This window comes from Mercenaria mercenaria, chromosome 15, assembly GCF_021730395.1.
Source record: "Mercenaria mercenaria strain notata chromosome 15, MADL_Memer_1, whole genome shotgun sequence".
In the NCBI taxonomy this organism is placed as follows: domain Eukaryota; kingdom Metazoa; phylum Mollusca; class Bivalvia; order Venerida; family Veneridae; genus Mercenaria; species Mercenaria mercenaria.
The window spans coordinates 31,515,688-31,543,410 of record NC_069375.1 but is presented as its reverse complement, the minus strand read 5'-3'; positions in this window follow the sequence as shown (position 1 = coordinate 31,543,410).

The window sequence follows — 27,723 nt, the reverse complement described above, 5'->3', positions numbered from 1 at the left end:
AACGTTTTGTAAAGACAAGTTTTATAAATTATAGACTGAAAACTGACAAACCTGTTTGCCTTTTTGGAAGCAGTAAATGCATCCAAGCACAGTAAAAGCAGAATAGGTTTGAAATGTGCAACACCCTATACGCTCCCCTTTCCCAAACCCCAATCTCCAGCACCAACTTGAGCAGGTTCTTATCATACAGTTACATTGAAGGGATTCAGAAGATTAGAAAATGTAATAAACTGGCTCCAAGTAAAAGGAGACTTGTCAGTATAGTAGACTCGATTTGCTTTTGTTTGTTCAGAAGGAACAATGAATTATGCAGCACCCTCATACCGTGTTTCTGTTTTGGCTTAAGCGAAATCTCGACCTGACATAGATGTATTGAATGGATTCCATGGTCTTAAAGGACCAGAAAACATAGCACCAAGTACAGAGAGGCCTTCGTTTACTTTTTGTGCAATCTATTTATTTGCCTTCTCCGGCATTTAGATTTTAAACTTTTTAACAATTTTATAGGTAAATATTTATATATAAGTGCATCAAATCCAGTACAGATATTATATATGTTTAGCTTTAACAGATACTCTCACGCTCAGACGACCTATTCGCTAGCCAATTAAAACCTTGCTTTCAACATATTGAAATTAACAGTAGAAAGTAAAATATACTAGATTTACTTTATTTAACATAGGATTTCCAGTTTTCGATGTAATTATCACGGATTTATAATTCTTATAGCTGCGCCCTCGTGTTTTTCTTTGCGAATAAAAAACAATAAAGCAAAAAGATTTTTATGTTATGCAAACACATGAGGATTAATTGTTTTTCCTATTTTTCCACTAAATTTTTTTTGCGTTTGAAACGGGGTACGACGGTACACAGCTTTAATAATACAGCTTTACATTTAACCTTGGTGGAATGTGTATTCTTCTTAGGTGTATTGATCAGGAACGCTGGAAAGTTTCTGTTGCCGAGGCGGCACTGGTTTGAATCCCCACACGGGCATGACTTTTTCTCGATAATTTCTTGATTTTAAGATAAGTTAAGCTTATCTTCTTATGTTCATAATATGAGGAAACTTTTCTAAAGAAAGATCGTTTTAGCCAAATTCTGAAGTCCAGTCCCTTTATGCCAAACGCTTGTTGACACAAGTCATGTGATTGGTTCATATAAAAAAGATAGATTGATCATTATAAAAATAGAAAAATTGAAACTCCAATTATTCAGAAAGATGAATTTGAAAGGGCCGCAATCAGATCTAGCATTTAGGATAAATCGGGTACTTTAGTCAGATAGCTTTAAAACTTTTAAATCTTAATTGTATAAATTCATCTGCGTTGATTTCAAATATGATGGAGGGAAAGGATAATATTGGCGTCTATATTTTCTGTAGAATTGCTGAATCGGTTGATTTATTTGCTATGGCAAAGAAGTTTCAAGTTTTATCCGATATCTCAGTAATACTGCGTACAAAAAATTTGCAATCGTTGGAAAAGAGCATTGAAATTTTAGATTGCTGTCTTTTATTTTACATTTACATAATTTCTGTTAATGTCTAATTTGGGCATTTGTCTGCTTGTGAAATGATTTCCGTGATTAATCTAACTTATATGCAGCAAATAGGTTCAGGCGAGACATTGTGATTATTTCTTTCAAAAGTACTTTATAAAACAGATATATAATCTTTCCAAGCAAACGACGGGTTTGAAAACTACATTAGTTGGAAGCATGAAAACAATGAAAATCTCAAAGGTGTTGTGACTACTTCAAGAAAATCTCATACTATAATTCATTTTTATGCCCCCTTCTAAGAAGTGGGGGTATAATATTTTGCGCCTGTCGGTCGCGTGGGTATGTCGGTCGGCCGGTCCGTCTGTCCGTAGAGCGAATGGTTTCCGCCCAAAATTTTAGAACAACTTGACCGGATCCTTCAAACTTGTAGCATGACTGGCCTTATCGAGTTGATGATCTCTAAAGTTTTGTGGGTCAGTAGGTCAAAGGTCAGATGACCCTATAGTTTTGGTTCAATATGTCAAATGTCAAGGTCACAGGGGCCTGAACTCTGAAAACGGTTTCCGTCAAATAACTTGAGAACTACCTGACAAGGAACCTTATAACTTTGTAGTATGATGAGGCTTGATGACTCTATTGTGTTTGGGGTAAAAAAGGTCAACATCACAGTCCTGGGCCTGAACCGTGAAAACAATTTCCGCCCAATAGCTTGAGAACCACTTTGAACCACATAGAACCCATGACTGAGGTTATGGAGAAAATGATCCCTATTGTTTTTGGGGTGAGTTTGTCAAAGATCAAGGTCACTGGGACCTGAACCTTCCAAACGGTTTACTCTTAATAACTTTAGAACCGCTTGACCAAGAAACTTCAAACTTTAAAACACCATTGGGCTAATAAAGTAGATCTATGATACCTATTGTTTTGATGGTCAAAAGGTCATAGGTCAAGGTCACAGGGTCCTAAACATTGAAAACGGTTTTCCCTCTACAACACGAGAATCACTTGACTCTGAACCTTCAATATTGATAGGCTTGATGACACCTATTGTTATTAGGGTTAGTAGGTCCAAGGTCAAAGTCATAGTGATCACGGGACTAAAGATTGGACAACTTATCATGGAGAACATGCGTGTTTTACAAACAGCTCTTGTACTATATACAGTTTACAATCATTCAAGGTTTATGTTAAATGTAGAGATTTACCTTACCGAAGCTGGTTACCGTTACCCACTCTGAATATATCTTTGTCTACAATTTTTAATTTTATAATAAATACAATTTTGTCCCAGGAAACAATGTCATTATAAAATATTATCGCACTTATTGATAATCATACTGTGTAAGTCCCCGCTAAATAAAGTCCAGATAATTGTTGTTACAAACTCTACTATTATTCATAGCTCAAACCCGAAAATATAGAACAGAAGTCATACTACTTCCTGTCATGCAATGTGAACGTCTGTATTAGATCTGTGGGTCTACAAGTCATGTCAAATTCTTTCTTGCAAGATACTAATAAACACTGAAAAGATGATACTGTAAACGAGATACTAGGTCAAAACAAATCTTATTTGTCGATGCTACAATATATTTTAACAATGGTGAAAAGAATATTTTGAAAGCCTTATTAAAGTCATCTTTATATGGGGTTGTGTATCAAGACTTGAATTTCACTCATCAAAGTACATAGTTCTAAGACTGGAAAGAAACACTAACACATAAAAAAATGCTTTCTGCATGAAATCGTTTACTTTAGACTAAATAAATGTACCCAAACGCTTGGCATGACCTTCTACACAAATATTGATCTTAATAACGGCTCAAAACTTGGGCCTAATCTTCTAGAATTCAAGGTAAAGCCATATTTAATAAAACTTTCGTCTTGCCAGAACCTGAGTTCTACCAAATCTGCTACCAAATCTACCAAAACATAAATAAATACATTTACAACTATCAAGAAATAGATGAATATGATTATTCAGACCTCCTTATGGGACAATGAAGCGAAATGTACTGAAGATGAAAAAGAGGTCTAAAATAAACAGATTTAAGTGTTTCATAGCTTTTATTCAGACATGCCGAGTCAAGTGACTTATTTCAAAGGAAATCAAAGGCATATGGAAATGTTTTATATGAAATTAGAATTAGATGAAATAGGAAGAGAAATTATTTTTGAATATCATATAACTAGGAAAGACATCGAAATGTTAGATTTTCCTGAAAGATATTCTGACTCCTTAATTCAAAATAAGCTTACATAATCAATAAAGTCTTGTTCCTGTAATCCAAATAAGGTTTTCATTTCTGGGAATTTGTTCTTTGTGTTTAATCTAAAATAAAATGGCTACTTGCATTGCTTGCTTTTATGCCACTTTCGTTCCATTGTTTTATTCTAATTTTATTGTAGAAATATCCCAGATAATATGACTCTTGAATATATTACGAGCTGATACCAAACATTCTTTAACATCACAGTATCAAAATTTACCAAGAAATTTTGACACTACGCAGAGAAGAATCAATATAATTATAGAATTAAAATCAACAGCTGATAATCATATGGAGTTTTTTCCCCAAAATTTTGGTATTAGACAGTACCCCATGGATAACAATGGTCGATACACTCACACATATTCTTATGGTGATTAATACCATCTAAAATATCTGTTTTCATGTAAATTAATACCACCAACTCCCTGTGTCTTCTGTAATACGCAACTGTTGAACATTTGTTTTGGAAATATCGACATGTACAAAATCTATGATGCCAGCTTGTCACGTTTTTTAAGTCCAAAGGCACACAGTATTGTTTAATTTTAACCATATATGTTTTGCTTTCTAGATGATAAAAGAAAAACATTTAATACTATTATATAATTCCGCTTAAGCTGGTACATGTGGGCGTGAAGGTTATTGCAGCTAATTAATACTAATCTATTATGAACCTACGCAATCAAATCGAGTCTAATATTACGTTGCTTGGCTGCATTCTTTGCGTCCAAAAATGCTGTCATAGACTTTTTCCTAGCATATTTATATTTAACATTTAGCCTGCTGGCGGCGAGTTATTCTGCCTTTGCGACCAGTGCCGGCCAAGATGTTCGCTATTCAGTGAGTACATTTTCAGTGAACACCCCTTCACATAATAAATGGTATTGCCCAAATTCAGGGATGGACCAGCCCATTTTAGAAATTTAGCAGGATAAAGCTTAAATCTAAAAAAACGTCTTAATAAGTATTTACATAGATAGGACGGGTTAGATTATTCTCTTTTTTTTCTCTTGTTTTCCCTTTATATTAACTATTTTAGCTTAAAATAATTACAACTTTTAGTCTTACCTATAAATATGTGTAATTATATGACCCTCCTCAGCATGTTTCTTCTTTGTTTTTTTACTTCTGGTTCAGACGAAAAACAAGCAAATGTATTTTAATATGTACACTACGTTCAGTTTCTATCTTAAATCTGTATACTTTTGTGAATTTCGGAAGGTATCATTTTCTATGAAAATACAAATAGTAAATACAAGTGTTCTTTTTATGTCGTTATATGTACGGGATATAAGTGTTTGCCTATATGTATGTATACAATAGCTATAGAAATAGGATTTCACGAAAAAAGCCTCAAACAAAATCATACAGTTCCAATAAAAATCTGTCATTTCAAAGGTTCAGTCCGTTCTAATCTAACGTTTTCACTACATGAGCCGCGCCATGAGAAAACCAACATAGTGGGTTTGCGACCAGCATAGATCCAGACCAGCCTGCGCATCCGCGCAGTCTGGTCAGGATCCATGCTGTTCGCTTTCAAAGCCTATTGCAATTAGAGATTCCGTTAGCGAACAGCATGGATCCTGGCCAGACTGCGCGGATGCGCAGGCTGGTCTGGATCCATGCTGGTCGCAAAGCCACTATGTTGGTTTTCTCATGGCGCGCCTCACATTACGATTGAATCTATGATTATATATAAAGCATGTAATTCTATCGAACAGAAGGCTTATTGGCTATTTACAGAGAATCCTATTGATCTAAAGTCGTTTTCATTTTCTTACAGAGAACAGTGAGCACTCTTTGATCATAGCAGTTACCTTCTGGCATCTAGAAATATCTTTTTTATATTTGGTTTAACGTGACACCGGCACAAGTTTAGGTCATATGGCGACTTTCCGGGTATTATTTCATTATGGGCGGGCACTTGGGTATAACCATAGGCCTTCCGTAAGCCAGCTGGATGGCTTTCTCACATGAAAAATTCTACGCCTCAAGTAAGGCTCAGCCCACATTTGTGAGAGGCAAGTATTTTTTAACTCAACGACCTTAACCACAAGGTCACGGACTCCATCTCGAATTATCTGGATGGGTTTTATATACCAAGTATTTGTGTAATGAGAATTGCAGTCATGGGAGATGAACTGTCTGTCAACAACAACGAAACTGTGTACCCAATGGAAAATTGTCATTCTTCTGTCATACCGAGCACTGTATTGCACTGCAAATAGTGACAGATATGTTTTGTTTAAATACAACTTTCTGTCAAAATTAGCTCAAATTCTATCTATACTGACTATGTTCAAATACCAACAAAACAAATAAACAATATGTTTACCTCATAAATATATACTGTTCCGTTTGTTATCTTTTTGGACCTAATCACATGCGTATAAAATAGCGGTCAGCACACAATCACTAGATATTCCCTTTCTCCAGAAGGATCAATTCACACTTGTGCGTGGAGAACAGATGACGGATTTGTTCAGGATTGTCATTCTCTCCCAACATCAAGGCGTAACAATCAAACTTACAATGTTACTGTAGAATATCTTGGTCAAAGGTGTGGCCAGAATTGTTTCAAATGACAATACGCATACATCACAAATGCCAACACTATGTACATACAATACAACATAAAAGACTACAATGATTTGACTCATTCAATAAACAAACTTGTTTGCTTCAAAACACACGTCCATCATAATAATCTGTCTCCTAACACGTGCGCATATGTTCGTAATAAGAAGTGATAAAGTAGTCTGTAGAATACGCATTGAACTAACAAACAAACAAATGAAGGCTGTATGGCTAAATATTCGCGTTGCTGGTTACATTAGAATGGGTTTATTAAAACAATAAGGTTGGCAATGCATTTAGAAATTATGAAGTTGTTGAGACATTTTTATTGTACAAAAACATTTTTCGCGTAGGATTCAATGAGCGTCTGAGGTGTGAGAATTCAGAATATTACAATTTTCATTATGGGGACAAGAGACAGTAAATTTGAAAATTCAACAAATCTGCGCTGATCTCAGTGCGAAAGAAATCATAAAAAATCCAATTTTTAGAAATTCCAGGGAAGTGTTGAACGGATGTGACACTTCATCATGTGACATTTTCAGCCTGCCGAATCAGTTGTTTCTATGATAAAAACGAGTAAAACTCCGGTTTCGGGACACTAAATTTTGAGGCAAAAATGGTCCAAAATGCACACATTTCGCGACTTGTACCGTATTATCTGCAAATGACTGACCTAAAACATATGTATATTTTTAAAGCATGTGACCAGAAGAAAATAATGGTGGGAAGAAAAGTGTTTCATAACCGTTTACTTTTTCCGCAAATTTAAGCTTAATCTGGATCCCCGGATAGATGGGTGACTGTTTCCATTTCGTCTGACTTCCGTTACCTCGGGAAAGGTTTTAGACCCGGCCGTCTACACGGAGCTAGGAAAACGATTCAACCATATATTTATTTTACCCAATAATTACACCTACGCAGAAATCCTTAGTTCTATAAACATCATTAATAACCAGCTGAATATAAATGTCTTTAAAGTACATCTACCTATTTTATTTAAAAACATGTTCAAATACCAACATATATCAAATAAAAGAAAGAGCTGAATACGGTCTGCGTATAACATGAATAAGGGTGTGATAAGAGTCTTTTATGTAGAGAAGTGCTTTTTAAAAGATTTTCCTTGTTACAATTGTCGTCTGTATATGAAAAGGTTTTTTGCTTTTGTGACTTATTCAGATTGCATATTAAAATGAGTACTTGTTTGCTTTGATATATTTGTTATAAATTATTTAACTGATTTATTATATATGAATATTTTTCTTTAGTATGGTATGCAAATATTGAACTCAGTTGAAATCTGTTTAATTATATATATGCTATATAATGACTGAATCTCATTACACTGAAATGAAGGTATGCTGCATACAGTTTATCTATGTGATATGACTATGGTCAAACTTTGCTTATGAAACAGAAATATTGAAATAATTACAATTGTATGTTTTGCTTGACCTTCACTTTTTATAGGTGTGACGTCATTGTCCAAAGATTCATGCATAGCGAATATGCATTTGTTAAAGCGGGATCAGTTGGCCTATTTTAGAAATAAATAAAAATAATAAATAAAAAAAAATCCTTTAATTGATTTTTCTCATGTATTCTAATCAAACTTGATTTGTAGCATCTTTATTAGGTCCGCAGACAACTTTGTTCAGCTGGGACATTTAACCCCTTTTAAGGGCTTCTAGAACTAAAACAAGAAATGCCTTTATACAGCGTCTCATGAACAGCTTGGTGGATCTTTGTCATACTTGGTCTGGAGCATCATTATAAGGTCCTCTTCCAAATTTATTTATATAGGAACTTGGGCCCTATTAGGGACTACTATAGCTAAAAGTAAATATGCCTTTCTTCGCATTAACTACTAAAATGTAATGGATTTTTATCAAACTCGATGTGTAACAATATCGTAAGGTCTCCTGCTATTTTGTTACAAATGGGGATAGGGACCAATTTAGCTAAAAATATAAACACGTTTAATGACCTCTTCTCATGAACCGCTTCATGAATCTTCATCAAACTACTGCTGTAATTATTCGTCTAAGGATAAATGAAACAAAATTGCAACCCTACGAAACCTTTGCGAAAAATTAAAAGAGAACCATTTAAATTTTTGAGGTGCGGTGTTTAGTTTTGCAAAATGTTAGATGAAAGATGAATGTTAGATGAAAAATTCATAAACTTCTTTCCTTATTACGATCCGCCGATCATCATTTTTAAAGATATTTCTTGTTTTGTTATATGAACGAGTCACAAATGTGTATAAAAATATCACCTCTCTTATATATCCTACCAAAGACATCTGAACAATTAAGATATGATTTCATAGTGTGAGATTTAATATATAACACAAAATGTTAAATCAAATTACATTATGTTTACCAAAATGAAGTTTGCATGACCTGAGCTCTTCACATTTTGCAAAGAAAAAAGAGCTTCTTATTGATTGATTTATTTACTACTTGATGATTTGATAATAGGTCAAGCCGTTTTTTCATTTAAACTTAATTAGGTTATCGTTAACAGTATACCTAAATTCTGTAACAATACTGACTCGTTCTCTGCAAGAAACTGGAAATTCTACCATATCCTTAGGACGGCCCGCATTCGCCAGAACGACCTTCAGCTTTTTTTCCGGAAGTAAAGAACATGAAAGTACACAAGCTAAACTCGAGAATGAAAGTTGCATTTAAGGGCTCACGCACAGAATTCACCCCGTTTAAATGTATACGCGTGGACTTTTTAAAGTAAATTTTCAGCATTTCCTAACGATTTGAAAATACGTGGGCTTTAGCACAACATGTAAGCTTTTCATCTAAGAAAACATATTTGCACACAGAATAAGCACAAATCGCACAGGGGTCCGTAACGGAGCGAGGATATATGGAAATTTTTGAACTTCGTCAAATCGTTCAAAAGGTTCTATTTGATGTTTTCTAAAAGTGTCAGTATATGCCTCAGATGTCAGATATTTCCGTATTTGAGAACTGTAGACCTAGACATATCAGTAATATTTTCAAAATGAATTTCGTGTTATAAATGTTGATTCTACGATAGCGTGAAAGGGCCAACAGACGCTAATACGTTTTATTACGTAACAACCGCGGAAAGGATATAAATTGAAAAATTCGGATAATGTCTTCTAAATCGCGACTTTTGGTGTATAGTCTTGAGTTTTATTGTCTATAAACTTTAAAGAAACGGTATAAAACTTCGAGAATACGAGACAAGCAACCTGTTGTCCGAGAGAATTGCATTCTCTAAATACAACAATGACCTTAGTCTATTGTTACAAGGAAGATATAATCACAAGTTTTGTTTGAACGAGCTGACAAGAGATAGATTGATTAATTATAGCGTCGGGAAATCATGCACGTATGGTTCATCACGTGGTCGTTGACGACAGTTATCATAGTACACGTATTCTGGCGTCGTGAGAACATTTATAAAAGAGCTTGTTCTAGTCTGATAACTAGACCAAACCAATGCCAAGTTCATTCTCCTATTATAGCGTGAAACTTGTGTCATAAAAAACAAAACAAAAAATGCACCTAATTTGCATACCGATCGACTCATTCAAAATAACATTAACGTTGCGAGACTGTAGCTACTGACACTTCCGTTAATATTAAACTTAAAAGTATCTTAATCAACCAACGATCAGGATATTACTGTTATGAAATCGGCGCAGACATTTTATCTGATGTTCACCACTAGTACTGGCCTTTGAATCGACAGATTTCTTCAACGTACAATGTTTTGTACCAATGAATTAGAAAATGTATTGCATTACAAATACATGTATGGGTTGTATCCTCAGGGAATTATACTTTATTTTGATCAATCAAAATTATTTTTACCGCTCAAGTCTTAAACTCTCTTTTGAAAAAAGGACAGAGGGTGGCAAAGTGATAAAAGTACGAGATTTGCCTTGAACTTGAACTTATTTTCGCTCACAACACTGGTAGTTGTTACAGCTTTTATTTGCACAAAGTTTCAAGTGGAAAATTGTTTCTTCCAGGTCACGTATCAATTTCACAATTAGTACTTGTGTTTGAGTATTGTATTTGTCTATTCTGTATCATTGATGACCGCTGGTTTATACAATATCTCTTGTTATCTGAGTATTTACTCTCATGAATACAATGCATTATAGATTAACAATTTAGACAAAGATAAAAGATTTTACCACATATTTTTAATGGTCTAAGGATGAAAAAGTTCCGATAGACAGTTCGTAATTTTTATTTCAGCAATCCATCTGATGTTTTCCAGCATTTTAAACTATTATCCTTGAAAATGAATATTGTCGAATGATTTATTTGATACATTTGGGATATAATATTTAAATGCACAGCCTACTAATTAAAGCACATCTCCATACAGTATTTACTATTGCTCAAGTGTTGCATTTAACCGGATACCTAATATATTTAACTTGATATAAGAAAGCAAAGCATCGCCTTAAAAGACGGTATCTGTAGTACCACGACGGTGCATGCAGAATTAAAAAGTATATTTTTGCAACAAAATGTCCAATTTAAGAAACAATTTCAATTCGTTTGTAAAACAGATGACATTATACATGTTTGTATAATGATCATAAAATATTAATGTCAAACCATAAAATTATTACGCCAATTTCGGAATATTAGTTACGACCTTAATATTTCTATTGTGTCACTAATACGAAAACATAAACACAATTACTGATTATAGGCCGAACCATATAAGCGCCTTTTATGACGGACTTTGCGTCCTTTACCACCATAACAGGTCTGACACATGTACCATTTACGTATTATATTCTCAAACGTCAGTCTTCATTTTAGGGTTATGCTACCATAATCACCTTTCATGTTCATTTATTGAAAACAAAACAACAGCTACTTATATTAACAATTATGTTTGTAAAGCACAGAGAAAGCCCGCCCGCTTAGCTCAATAGGGAGAGCGCGGATCTACGGATCGCGGGGTCGTGAGTTGGATCCCCGGGCGAGGCATATGTTCTCTGCGACGATTTGATAAAATACATTGTGTCTGAAATCATTCGTCGACCACCTCTGATTCATGTGGGGAAGTTGGCATCTACTTGCGGAGAACAGATTTGTACAGGTACAGAATCCAGGAAGACTGGTTAGGTTAACTGCCCACTGTTACATAACTGAAATACTGTTGAAAATCGGCGTTAAACCCAAACAAAATGAAAAAAGCACAAACAAAATGTCGTCACTTGATCTCTATGCTTACTAAGTCCTTTCTAACGCATTCCAGTGAACACTGCGGTTAAGTAGGTGATTGTTAATTACTACTTACTTATCAGACCAATCTTTAACAATATTTTACCTAGCGTGTTGTCTTTGGCCTGCAAGTTGTAATAACTGATGACGACTATTCTCAAACAGAAAAGATATTTAAATCAGTGAGCTGGACATTAATATCATTACGCCACCCTTTCAATATTTCAAGAAAAACATGTTAAATAATCGCAAGATTGATCGTAGAAATTCTGAAAACAGAAACTCTTCCGCCCGTAATTGATATCTGTTTGTACATCTGTAGATATACTGGCGGTGCCCATCTGTAATGATGTATCATGCAGCCTCAGTTTTGAATTTTGCCGTCTCGTTCCTACCCACACCTATCTTGACTCTCGTCAAATTGCACGTGTTTCGACATGTATTCAATACCTGATGATAGATAATCATTTCACTCTCAAGAAAAGCTTTTAACCATACGGAAATTCTCAGATCTGTTTCAATGATCTGAAATCATACGAACATTGATAAAACTAAGGAAAACAACGACAAATATAACAAGAGGGTCATGATGACCCTATATCGCGCACCTGTTAAACCTGGCCTTTGAATGAATCATCAAGATAAACAATTCTGACAAAGTTTCATGAAGATGGGGTCATAAATGTGGCCTCTGCAGTGTTAACAAGCTTTACTTTGATTTGAGTGGTGACCTAGTGTTTGATCCCATATGACCCAATTTCGAACTTGGCCTAGGAATCATCAAGATAAACATACTTCACAAGTTTCATGAACATAGGATCATAAATATGACCTCTAGAGTGGTATTAACAAGATTTTCCTTTGATTTGAGCAGGTGACCTCGTTTTTGACTCCACATGTCCCAGCCTAGGAATCATCAAGATAAACATTTTGTGCAAGTCTGTATCAAATCAAAGCACAAATGAAACCTCTTTATGGCTGAAAGGGCCAAAATAGAAAATTTTGCCCCTTTCAGTGGCAGAAACTCTAGAACCCATGATGGAATCTAAAGACGATTTTCGAAAGGAACCAAGATCTTATTGTGACTTAAGCTGTGTGTAAGTGGGTTATCTAATAAGATATAACACTGGATCGAACTGTGATTAGTAATGATCTAGTATCAAACTATTTCAAGTTATCCGGTATCGCTGTGACATTTGTTCTCATGACCGTTATTGTATCAGTTTAACCCAACCCACAATGTGATACAGTACTTGAATTTGAAAGACGGAGCGAATATAAATCATCTGCTTACCGGTCAGTGAAGTAACCAGATGCAAGCCGTATTTCAAGATACAAAGGAACTCCTGAAAAGATAGCTTTAACGCAACAACAATTACACATGTATATTGACGGGACATTTCGTGTTATTTTACTGATTTTATTGACCACCATCATTTTGTCGGTACTTCCTCTGGGAAAGCAATAACGAGCACAACAATAATTTGAAAAAATATTATAGTTATTAATTTGCAGTCCTTTCTTTCCTTGCTAAAGTTTGGCCAAGAACAGATGCACGAGAGTTTTAGAACAAAGGTTCAGGGCTGTGATTCCGACAAGTAAAATGTAAGAAATCTTGTCGAATATTATTAGAATAAGATATAGGAAGTATATTTGTTCATTCTATGACTATGATTTCCGTCACGAATTAATATGGTATTCTTTATACTACGTTGATAACTGAGCGAATTTAACCGTTTCGTGAAAGGAAAAATGTTGTGATACTTAGCATGTAATATCTTAAAGGCATTTAAAATATGTCTGAATTTTCAAATAGTAAATGTTCCATATAACATATAAAAAATGAGGTCTAGATAAAGTTACCTTATTTTTTGTAGTTAATTTTTGTATGTATATGGCGGAGGATGTGTCACTGTGATATATTTCATGTCGGTGTCAGCAATGTTACTGAAATATTTGTAAAAAATTAAACCATAAAAGAAATTATATCATAGCTTCCTAGAAAATCTTATCTTATTCTCTAACACCAAAATTAAATGGCAGTAAATGACTTTGAAACGCACTTGCCGCTTTATTATCGTTGATTTATATTGCACATTGGTGTTTTGAAATCATTAATATATATTTAATCTATACAAAGGTATCATCATAATGAAAGTTCGAGTTTTGATATTATATTTTGGAAGCAAAGAATGCAAAGAACGAAAGATAGCAGAATCAGGGCTGTTATATTTCGATCTTCTCAGATCGTTCAGCACGGCTTTTATGTCGTGTTATTGCTACTGTTTAATTTCTCAGCATGACCATTTCGGCCTGGGTGGTTCTAATACTGCCGCTTTCATAGCCTTGAGTATTGTATAATCACCCCTTGGATATGGTGTCTGCTTTTTAATTTTGTCTTTTGACAGTTTCTGTGATATGCAGGCTCCATAATCTCAGATCCCCTTTCTAAATTCCCGTTTGTTTAGTTCTGCCCATTGTTTTCTCGTTTGGGGCAAACCCATTACTTTTTCTGGGGACCAAACGCCGCTCTTCATGGAATTACACGCCTCAACACGTGTATCATTGAAGGTTCCATGTTCACCGCCGTTTGAATACATCTGCGGATGTCTAAATTGCTTTTTGTACTTTTAGCATGTGTAAATGTTGAGTTCTGCTCAACCCGGGGCTAGAGGGCGTGGACGGTAGCTTGCATTTCCACTACCGTCCATGAACAGGCTCAATCAAACCGAGCCTGCAACATTTTCGTTTTTGTCGTGTTGAGCGACCTGTGAAGTTTCCTTATTTTTCTATTTAATTGAGTCTGTTCGTAGGAGGAAATGAAATGTGCAATATCCCTAACGCCTCTACTAGCACCGTCTTAAACGGAATTCCTTTTAAGCAAAAATAATTGACTCTCATATCCAGAAGGGGCCTCCGTCGCCGAGTGGTCAAGATCGCTGACTTCAAATCACTTGCCCCTCACCGATTTGGGTTCGAGCCTCACTCCGGGCGTTGAATTCTTCATGTGAGGAAGCCATCCAGCTGGATTACGGAAGGTCGGTGGCTTTACCCAGATGCCTGCTCGTGATGAAATAATGCACGAAGAGGCACCTGGGAGCTTCCTCCACCATCAAAGGGAAAGTTGCCATATGACCTATAATTGTGTCGGTGCGACGTTAACCCCAACAAAAACAAAACTGTTCTCCAGAAAATAGAACGAGACAGGGTCAAATAATGGGGGAGTGAAAACCGCCGCCGCACGGCATTTTAAGTCAAACTTGTTCTGCGTTGATTTTCAAGACAGATAAAAAGAGGGATCGATTTTCGTCCATTTTATAAATAAAAACTAATTTTCAATCCTAGGAAAGCGAAATATTTTGTAATTTCAGATTGCTCTCGTATATTTCATATTTACATAATATTTTATATCTAATTTGGCAATGCTCTACTGAATATTTACGATAATTTCCGTTTTCATCCAATTCACATGCAGTTAATAGGTTTGGTTTCCAGGGTTGGAATTGTTGTTATCGTTTCCGTTTCTTTAAAAAAATGAAACATGAATTGTGTTCTCTATAAAGACGAAAGACGCATTTTATTACAATAATGTTATCAATGTGCGTTACCATGGCTTGATTGTTGTTATATTTTCTGGTCCTTCGTGATCATTGATTTCAACTCATTTAGATTTGAAGATTGAATACTACTTAAGCCGGTGCTAGGGCGCGCAGGCAGTGTTGCATTTTCCATTACTGCTCATGAACAGACTCAATCAAACCGAGTCTGCAATTTTCACTGTTTGCCTTGTTCCCGGTGCTTCCGAGGGCTCTACTTTTCAGATTTTATTTTTTGAACTTTTGTCACATGCGGTATTAAACAAAGTTATGCCTTCTAAGATAAATCATATTATTTGTTTTGAATATTTTTTTCCGAATTAATTCTTTCTTGTTTTGAAGATGGAAGTCGTTGGAAGAATCTTAACAATACATCTTTTCCTATGGCTGCACGATATGTGTGTTGTAGATAGTTCGAGAATAACTCAATTATTCAAGGTTTATCCAAAATATAGTGAATAAACTAGTAAGTCGATTATTTTTTACTTATCCTGACATTCTTTGAATACTTTTTGCGTACCCTATACAAGCTTCAAAAATGTAGGCACTAAAGTATTTTTTCTTAATTTTTAATAAGCACAGTAATTATTTACATTTTCTTCCTCTTAAGGTTTAGCAGTATATCGCAAAATAACAGATTTTTTTTAAGTAAATGAACAGCACCTTGACACACAACTTATCTGTCCAATACATGCTTTACTGTTCTGTCCCACAGAGTTGGATACTTAAAATATTCTTAATGAGTTGTCCCCCTTTGAATAAGAATGTCATTTGTAAAGAAATAAATGTAAACAATTGTCAAAAACGATGTTTTACCTAGTTATGTAAAGTTTAAACACTCGCACGATGTTGCAAATGCATCAAAACGAAGACATGTAACAGCTTTTTCAAAATGGTGAGTTTTTAAAGGCGCTGAACTGTCCAGTCCCTTTCCGGAATTCAATACATACATGAATAAATTGACAATGGTTTTGTAGAATAATGTAAATGTTTTATATGCTGTTAAATTTTCATGTAAAATAATGCTTTCTTTCTATGATTTGATGACGTTCGAACTTTTTTCTCCGAAACATGAACCTATACCTTAATCAGTTAATAGAAATACAAGGAACGTGAATTTCAAGATCTGAATGCTTTATCTCATGAATGGAAATTGAACTTAAAGCTACCAATCAAGGTAAAAGCACTTTGAATAAGCCAAAATCAAATTTCGGAAACATTATGACAACCAACTGTACCATTTTAAAATTACTTATGATTTTAAATGTTAGAATGCCAATATGAGAGTCTAATCAACTGTCAGCTGTCTCTGTATTGTAAGTCTACAGATCAATGTATTTAGGTAAGGCATCAGATGGAATAGAACCTAATCGTAAGTTAATTTCCGGACAAACCACTATTATGAGAAGTTTTATAAGCTAATGGCAATAAATAATCATAGAACGATTATAGATACTGATGTTAATTGTGAAAAAGAGCACATATTTAGTAAAGACGTTTTGCCGTTTGAAGATATAGGAAATCTGACAGAACTGTTAAACTAGGTCTCAACAAATTCAATTCATGTTAAAAAGCAATATTTTCCTTGCCTTATGCTACATTTTGTGTGTTTGTTAATAGTCTTAAGAAACACAGAATAGAGAAATATTGATGTCCCTGGAGTTTGTTTTTTTACAATTGAAAACAAGCGAGAAAGGTTGATACCTGTCTCTAAATTGTAGCAGTACTATACCATTTTCAGAAACGTGTACACGTGTTGACATTTTAATCGGCATTATTGTTTACTTCCTTACGAGTTAAAAAAATGAAAAATTCTAGTACAGAAAAAAATCAACAGCTTAATATATAACTTTAGCTCGTAATTGCAAGTCTGTGGATAAACACATTTTATGACTTGTTCAAATACATAAATTCTTTTCTTTCTTTCATTACCATGTTCAAGTATTATTAAAATGAACACTTAAATAGTAGCCAGTTCTATTTGTTATTTTTTCGGGGATCCAAACACCTGACTATAAAATAACGGCGATTGAAACTGTTCAATGAACATTCCTCCTTTCTGGAAGGATAAGTTGCAAATTGTGCGTGGAGCAGTGTTTGTTAGATTAGATGACGGATAACGTTAGGATTGTCATTCTCATCCAAACAACAAGTCATTAAAAACAAATTACAATAATGCTGTAGAATATCACGGCCAAAGGTGTGGCCAAATCTGTATAAAATAACATTACTTATCTATCACAAATAATGACTAATTTGTGAAGAAAAATCTTAGCTCGTTCAGTAAACAAACGTATTATTCGGTTAGACTCGTTCATGATCATATCTCAGACCGCTATACTAGCGTTTTAAACTGTGTTAAAAAGTGATAAAGAACTCTGTAGAATATTCATTGAACTGACAAACAAGGATGTAGGCTATTTGTCAACTTTATGCGTTTACTTCTTTATTTGTAAGTGATACATTAAAATGTTCAAATGTTTAGCAGAGTATGTCTTACATTCATTTATGATGCTAAATAATGCCTAGCCGACATATGATTCCACTGGAAGAGGCCAAAGTAACTTAAGGACTGTTCACAGGTAACTCTTTTCGACTAGGGTTTGTTGGAAGCTTCGCTGACACTTGAAACATTACATGGAAATCACACTATAGATCTATTAGTTCGAAACAATGGTTACGACTTGCAGTCTTTGTAATAACAATGCAGCAATTTTGTATACTGTATACAATGTTTGAAAAGAAATGCTACCAATTTTCTCATTCGTCCATCTTTTAAACTAGATAAAAGTGTGGAGCAAAGTTGTAAAATTTGAAGTTTCAGTTATATTTAATAAGAATTTCACCGGGATAATAAATAACTTTGCCACCATTGTATGATAAAGGCATTATAATATCCACTAGCAATGAAAGGCAGTTGCTTTACCAGCTGATTTGGCGTAGACACATTGTTTGGATGACTACAAAAATATAGTTGAACTCTAATTATTAAGTGGAATAATGTTTTAGTGTTTTATTTCTGGAATTGTTTGTATGTTCGTAAAGAAAAGGGTCATTCAATGTTGACAAAGGTGTTAGCAGGTTAGAAGGTGATATGAAAAGAAATATCAATGTGAATAGACACTAAACAAAATTAATATTGCTTACAAAATAAACAGAATACTTTGATCAATTTTGTTTCAAATTGTTAATGTATTATGCTGCCATATATGTTTTAAATGTAGGTCTCCAATCTTAATAGTAAGATCGTTCTGTGTATGTCCATTTTTAATTTTGGACTTACTGTTTACAAAAACTGGTAATAGAAAGGTTATCCTATATTGATACTCTAAGCATTATGTTGGTTTCAAAGTTAAGCATGACCATAATTTTATTGCATTATATTGATACCTAAGTGGTGCTTTAAATTGCTCTGACTGACCCTGTGTACTGTTGTGTGAATATTGAGTTTATTGACCCTGTTTAGCTGTAACCAGTTTGTTTCCACTGATCCTCTGTGCAGCACCTATTACTGGGGTTTGTAAACTCGTTCTCGCGGGTAGGTGCCGAAGCAGAAAAAACAGATACAAATACTATTTTATTATAGATGCATTTATTTCCTTCTAACTATGGCATTCATTCATACATTCAAGTCTGTTTCGTATAAAGAATTAAATATGTTTACATGCACATATCTAACTAATTACAATTCTTTGATATCAAATCTAATTTTGATTATCTATATGTGTAGCGAAAATGTCAATATTCCACTATGTTTGCGACCTTTCTTCTGAGAAAAGTATGCCAGTGTGAGTTTATTCAATTCCAACGTCGTGTATGATGACCTTTTAACCTTATTAAAGAATTACAAGACGTCAGTCTTTGCATTAAACGTCATTGAAGAGATCGGATTTACGAATATGATCAGGGTATAGAATTTTATTATTTTAAAGTAAGTCAAGTGTTTATTTAACAGTCTCCATGTTCGTAACGGCCTCAACTTTTTAAATGGAATCTGTTGTATTCTTTGTAACGTTGTAACACAAAAAGTATGTATGGCGAAAATGTGTACGTGAATAGTTCGCTGATTTATAACAGTGAATAGTTCGCGGGTTCATAATGCCCACCGTATTTTGAATGGAATCTGTTGTATTCTTTGTAACGTTGTAACACAAAACGTATGTATAGCGAAAACGTGTACGTGAATAGTTCGCGGGTTCATAATGCCCACAGTATTTTAAATGGAATCTCTTCTATTCTTTGTTGTAACGTTGTAATAAAAATGTTCTGTATTACGAAGATGCGTATGCAAATAGTTAAATGTAGTGTACTGAATGTTAGTGTAAAATCAAAAGAATACATTATTTCTCATGATAATCTTAAGCACTCTACTTCAGGATAAATAAATATATCATGATAAAGTCAAATATTTCAAAAAAACGATCATATACTGACAATTTGCATGTGCCAACATCATCAACAACTTTGAACTGACTGCATGTAACCTTGCAATTATTCAGAGGTTTAAAACTTCCATGAAACCGAGCTGTATACCATTAGTGCTAACCCTATGAACTATACCACGTGATACTACTAATTAGTTTTGTATTTTTAGAAATATTTAGTAATATATTATAGTAATATTTATTTTTCATCCTTAAGAAATAACACTCATGAAGATTTGTTGATGAGATATGGGTGTTTTCGTTCAGAAATTAGTGTGGCTAGTTAAAGGTCCATTACTAAGGGAAAGTGAGTTGGCAATTTTTTTCATAGCCAGTGCATAGACTTCTGCAAGACACTAAATAATGAAGATTGGCAGGTCAAAATTTACAGAAGGTCTTTGGAACTCAAAGAAATGTATGTGTATTATGTTGAAATTTCAATGAATCGACAGAATGACCCCCCAGGTCTTTTTAACTTTCTTCATACTTCATAGAAAAATAATTGTACATATACTGCGATTTATTTCGAATTTCTACATACCAACTTTCATTTTCCAATAAAATGAAATAGTTTCTGTGCTTTTTAAAAGAAATTAAAATGTTCACTTTCCTTAGTATTTGACCTTTAATTGTCTATTTTTGTAACTGAATTCCCTCTCAATATAACAACGAATCTGATTTTAATATCAGCATGTTCGTTGTCTCATGGTAATACACCGTTACGTTAATCATTATTTCGGCTATCAGACGTCAGAAACTTTCTATACACTGTATAGATATTTTATATTTAACATATTTGGTATCATACATCTAACAGTTTCCGAAATTCGATTATTAACACCTACAGCTTTTATAAGGTGTGTCAAAATCACTGCTGAGTCTATGATTTAATGGTGCGTACTGAACTCATCGAACTGAATGATCATAGTACGTTATTTTACATAATTACTGCATAAAATCCGATTTAATTCAATACGGAAAACACCATTCCCCTAAATATTTAATTATGCTATCAACATACTGCGTTTGACCGGATATTGCATATACCTGATACAAAATAAGGTCTTTCATAACGATATGTATTTGATGCATACGATGTACGGAGTACTACCGAGACTGTAGTAAGAAATCCATACTGACAAAACTCGGTTTGACATTTAAAGTTGAATATTTATTGTTTCATAAACATAGTGTATTCCATTATATTCGTCGTCGTGGGTTTTAGTTTAACCATTTAGCACCAAATAACATTTCTATGAGCAAACCAACACTACATGAAAGCATGGATAATTAAGTATTCCAAAAGAGAATATTATATATTTATGAGAAAGGCTTTACATCAAACAAATAAAACATTGCTGATCGAATCACGCAAGTATCTGTTTAAAAGACTGTCAACAAATGAATAAAATGCATAGTTAATGCTTATACATTCAATAAATTGCCCATGGGCTTCAAAGCAGTTCAGAGATATTGAAATTATACAAGGACAAATTATTATTATTATACAAGATTTATATAGCGCCCTTTTCATGATAAACACGTTCAAAGGCGCTTTACATATAGCAAACGCAGCCACACAGGGCGCGAAATTCATCCTCTACTAGTACAGACAGAGCGATCTGACCACGGGACAGAGTGAGATAAAGCCCCCAGAACAGACAGAGAGAACTTTTTAGATACAGACGTGTCCGGCTAACTTAGCCTAGCTCTTTTGCGAATAGACAGTCTGGTTCTTTAACGTGCCCGGTGTATAGCACCGATACACGCGAAGCCGTCTTTCCTGGGAAGAACCATTACAGGCCTCAAGTTAGGTGGGAGACACTCAAGAGCATCTCAGAAATTTCCAGTGCCTGGAGCGGAATTCGAACCCCGGACCTCTGGATTGACAGTAAAATGTGTTACCACTGGCCCACCTTAATTAGAATCGGTTCGATAAATACAGACTCTTAAGCCTTCCAAAGAACATGTTAAATAATCCCAGATTGATAAACTCTCCTGCCGTAATTGTTATCTTAGTCATTTGTAGATGTATCGAATGGCCTAACCTGCCATCATACATCACACAGCTTCTGCTTGACAGTTTGTTTGCCTCGTTCCCATCCGTGTTTATGGGAACATGTGTCAAAGTTTGCATGTTTTCTCACAAGTCGTATACAACAGATCAAAGTTGTATTGGAAAACGTCAGTGTCGGCTGCGGAAAACGTTTTCAAAAGGTTTTATGAAGAGAACATAAAGGAATGAAACATTTTGTAAATATGTGTAGGAAAACTAATAAAATTTAGCCCAATTAGTGATTTTCAGCCTTTTACAAACTAACCGCTTTCCGGTTGCAATGTACCAGTTATGGCTCTGACACGAATTTTTAAAAAATTAGATTACCCTTATTCAAATTGTATAAATATTGATATTTAATCATATTGAAAGATATTTCTTTAAGAAACCAATCTATATGTTCATGCAGCTATAAAAAGTATACGCGAATATGATCCATAAATTGGAAGTATATTGTGTTTTCTATTACATAAATACAGAAAACATCTTTCGACTGATTTTTCTCTAAGTCATGGACGGCAGATATTTTGCTTAGAAGAGCTTGCATCCTAATTGTTGGTTTAATATATGACCACATGCTCAAATTATATTTGAATACACAAACAAGTGCAATAAGGACAAAATGTCAAAACTTCCTTTACTTTCAAAGGTGGTAGGTAATGCTTTAATGTTTATTTCTTTTAGAGGTGACCACACAGTCATTTTGAAGCTTACATTAGTACCATATTACGATAAAAGGCGAAGGGGTGCTTAATGTTTTGCATATTACTTAGAAAGACCTATAACTATCAAGAACATGATGAAAATCCCGAGTTCTTCATTTATCTGATCAAAGCAAACTACGAACACGATTTGGATTGATCCTTACAGAATGTAGTTTGAATGCTTGCGTACGTGCGTGCGAGCGTACGTGCGTGTGTGTGTGAGTGTGTGTGAATGTGTGCGTGGGTGGAGGGGGATAAAACATATTACTATAGAGTCTAAAATAGTAGTTAAAATTACATATTTGAAACAGGTTATACACCCTTATCATATATCGCCCGTATAGTTTGATTAAGAAAGCTAAAATTACATGACATTTGCATACCCGTTTTTAAATTCAAATGTCTGCGACATAAAAAGAAATAGCATAGTTGCTTAAAAGTACCTTTACGCAGACCAACCCAATAATATGGCAATTACAGTTGAGAAGTACTTTTTAATCGGTTGTTTTATAACACCTGCAGGGGTTCATAAGGATCTATAACTTTTTCCTTCCTAAACCGGGTAAGATTATTACACCAGTTGCTTTTCCAGACGTGTGATAGTTTCAATAATATTAGAATGAATCTTAAAAGTCCTAAAAGAAATTATCATGCTGTGACAGCAATCAGATTCACAGTAATCCTGTTGTTTAAGAAAATTACAATCTTTATTTAAACAATAGCCTTAATCCAATGTAACAAGGAACTTTTACTTGAAATGAATTAAATGGATGCGTTGATTGATCACAACTTCGGTGAATAAATGGTTCATGATATGTTTGTTGATGTCGTCAGTGAATTCGGACGTCGCACGAATGTCCCAAAATAAGCTAATTCTAGTGTTGTGCGGTCTTTCCAATGACGTAAGAATGTCCCGAAATGTTGTATATCAATTTCAGTGACGTAAGAATGTCCCAATATAAGCTTATTCTAGTGTTGTACGTTCATGTCATTGACGTTATAATGTTCCAATATAAGCTAATTCTAGTGTTGTACGTTCATTCGCGAATTGTTGTATACCAATTCCATTGACGTAAGAATGTCCCAATATAAGCTAATTCTAGTGTTGTACGTTCATTCCGATGACGTTAGAATATCCCGAAATGTTGTATATCAATTCCATTGACGAAAAATTGTCCCGAAATGTTTTATATATCAATGCCACTGACGTAAGAATGTCCAAAAATAAGCTAATTCTAGTGTTGTATGTCAATTACAGTATGTATTTATTTTTGTACATGAGAAACATTTTTTTTAACAAGCGCGACATTTCGGTATCGTACAAACGGATAATTCGCTCGATACAGATGACATTTTTGCTTATAATAAAATTTCCTTATTACATGTACTTGACTGATTTTAATTTTAAAAAAGGACGGAAGACAGGAAAACGAATGCTTTTCTCGACACAAAATGTCTGTCACACATTTTCAATATTTTTGTTTCCAAACACTTCGCCCAAATGTTTTTTTTCACGTTCCATCTGTATAGGTAGCGCACACACTGGTGTTTGGGCGGAGTGCTTAAAGAAATGAATGCTTTGGGCCGAGGAAGCACTCATTTTCTTGCCTTTGGTGTTTTTTTTATCCTAATACAATCTGTCAAGTAATAACAACTAGATGCCCACGGGCAATATGTCGAACCCGTCAGCTGTCAAAAGGACTGGGAGTTGTACATGACACTCCTTGTCTCATTGAGGCAAACATTTATGCCAAATAAAAAAGAGATTGCAAAAAGTGACAATATAAGTTATTTGTAGTAGCAACAAAGGAACGTAAGTCTAAAAAAAATAATTTAAAAAAATCTAAGTCCACACAAAAATCCGCACCAGTAGAGATACGTCAAAATACACCTGAAAATTGGATGTAACATGCATGTTGTACTACAGAAAAGTGGTCTTGACTTTTCCCTACGACCAGTAATAAAAAAGTTACAAATATAAGCTATTTATAGTAACAACAAAGGGAAGTAATTCTAGGATCTTGCGCATGACACTCCGTCGCATGATGATGAACAATTGTGCCAAGTTACATCAAAATCCCTCTATGCATAAAAAAGAAATGCTCCAGACAAAGTCATTTTTGTATCTGACATTTGACCTCTAAGTGTGACCTTGACCTTAGACCTAGTGACCTGGTTCATGCGCATAACACTCTGTCTCATGGTGGTGAACATTTGTGCCACGTTACATCAAAATCCCTCCATGCATGAAGAAGAAATGCTCCGGACAAAGTCATTTTGAATTTGGCCTTTGACCTGTAAGTGTGACCTTGACCTTTGAGATAGGAACCTGGGGTTTGCGCAGGACACTCCGTTTCACTTGCCCGCCCGCTTAGCTCAGTAGGTAAGAGCGTTGGTCTACGCATTGCATGGTCGCCAGTTCGATCCTCGGGCGGGCCGCATGTTCTCCGGGACTATTTGATAATCGACATTGTGTCTGACATCATTAGTCCTCCACCTCTGATTCATGTGGGGAAGTTGACAGTTACTTGCGGAGAACAGGTTTGTACTGGTACAGAATCCAGGAACACTGGTTAGGTTAACTGCCCGCCGTTACACGACTGAAATACTGTTGAAAAACGGCGTTAAACCCAAAACAAACAAACAAACAAACTCCGTCTCACTTAGGTTAAAATTCATACCAAATATAAACAAGATTGCTCCATGCATGTCAAAGTTATGGTCCGGACAAACAAATCCGGACGGACGCACGCACGCACGCACGCACATACACCGAACAGACATTTGGACAACTATGTCTTCGCTTCCGCAAGCGGGCTCGACAAAAATGTTACCTGAATCATGTTATTTCTTCACGTGTGACCGCGTTGACTGGACACCCTGTTACACATTATTATGAAATCTTGACAGGGCAAAGGCTTTAGAGTAACTATCTATTGACCTTCTTCCGTTCTTAAAGCAAAAAAAGCGAAAATCACAACTTATTTTACCTAACTTCAGCAAGATACATGTAACAGTTTAGACCATTACGTCAAAAAAGATGTGTTAAAGTTTAATCACGTTTAATCAATGATCAGAAGTCTATGTTGGCTACTCGTCACTGAGAGTTTGGCTTTTCGTCATGAAGTTAAAAAAATGTTTTAATGTTTTATTTTTGGAATTGTTTGACTGTTTGTTAAGAAATAGTCCGATCATTGTTGATGTAAGCAAAGAGAGTTATGAAAATCCGAACAGCACTCTTTGCAGAAAAAAATCTTCGGAAAAAAACTGTCATAATTACACGTTTTGAAAGGAACTTGCTGATTTATTTCGATTTCTAGAAATTCCGTGAAGACCGATGTTTGTAAGTAGTATAGTACAAGGTTAAGGTACGTATACTTACAATGCTTAAATAGAAATTCATGCAAGAAATATTGTCATAAACCTGAAAAATAGAAATCTTTAAAAGAAGAGATGTATTGTTATAGAAATTTAGTTAAAAATACATTGTCTTGCAGCACCATAAATATTTGAAAGAAACGTACTTGACCTTTTCTGAATGTCTAGCTACCTTTATACAGATACGAAAACAGGGGTCAAAATTTCCAATTTTTGCTGAAGAACTGAATACTTGTAGAGCCACTGGCCAGCGGTAAGCAAGCTAGATGGTTTCCTCACATGAAATAATTCATACACTACAAACGAGATTTCAAACCTACAGAGTTAAGGGGAAAAATGGAAGTCTGCGGTTTTAGCCATTCGGCGACGAAGTCCACTCTGTTATATAGCATTTCCAAGTTCAAATACTTGCAATAATTTGAATTCTTTTCTGCAGTCATATGGGAACTTACATTTTTGTATGTCTTAATATCACACTGAGGTTTTCATTAAGGTGATATGAAAAGAAATCAATGTAAATAGACACTCAAAAATATTGCTTGTAAAATAAATTGAATACTTTGATCAGTTTCGTTTCAAATCTTCCATGTATTATGTTGCAATATGTTTTAAATGTTTTGGGTTTAATGCCGTTTTCAACAGTAGATCAGTTAAGTAACGGCGGGCAGTTAACCTAACTAGCGTTCCTGGATTCTGTACCAGTACCCAGAAACTGCCAACTTCCCCACATGAATCAGAGTTGGAGGACACCATGTATTTTATCAAATCGTCACGGAGAACATACGCCTCGCCCGGGGATCAAACTCACGACCCCGCAAACCGTAGACCTGCGCGCTCCCTACCGCGCTAAGCACTTTGGACTGTTTACAAAATTCTGGTAATAGAAAGGTTATCCAATTTTGATACTCTAAGCATTATGTTGGTTTCAAAGATAAGTCATGCATCAAGATGCTGTGGCTTTCCCTGTGTGCCGTCGTGCGAAAATTGACCATGTTTGTATGTAGTTGTAACCAGTTTGTAACAACTGATTCCCTGTGCAGCACCTACTACTGGGGTTTGTAAACTCGTTCTATATATTTACATTTACTACATTCAGGGGTAGGTCCCAAAGCAGAAAAGAAAACAGATGCAAATAGTGTTTTCTCATAGATGCATTTATTTCCTTCTATCAATAGCTTTCATTCATACATTCAAGTCTGTCTCGTGTAAGGAGTTAAACATGTTTACATGTGTATATCTAACTAATTACAATTCTCTGAGATCAAATTTCATTTTCATTATCTACAAATGTCAATAATTTTCCTCTATGTTTGCGGCCTTTTTTTCTGAGAAAGGTATGCCAGTGTGGGTTCAATCACTTCCTAAGTCCCGTAGGATGGCCTTTTTACATTACGCGAAGGAGTCACAGGACGTCAGCATTTGCATTATACGTCATTGAAGAAATCGGACTGACAATGTGTTCAGAGAATAATATTTTATCTTTAAAAGTAATTCAACTGTTTATTTAACAGTCTCCATGTTCCTAATGCTCTCATCTTTTTATATGTAATATGTTGTATTCTTTCGATGTAACGTTTTAGCACAATAATTATGAATGGCGAAAACGCATATCAGAATATTTAACCGCAGTATATTAAAACCCAGTGTAAAATCAAAGGAATACATTATTTTTCAGGCTAATCTTAACCACTCTTTTACATGATAAATAGATATATGATAATTAAGTCATTTTTTTCCTTTAAAACAAAGATCATGCGAGGATTGTTCAAATATTAATGCATCTAAGCACATAAAAATGTATCCTTGATAGATTTCAATGAAACTTTTATTTGATCCCCTCGAAGTATTCACCTTCAACAGATATGCAAAGTTTTAATCTTCTAATCCAATCCTTGAAGGCATTTCATAGTCTTTTCTAGGTATACTATGAAGACAATGGAATATTGCAGAACCGAGGTGTTTGCGC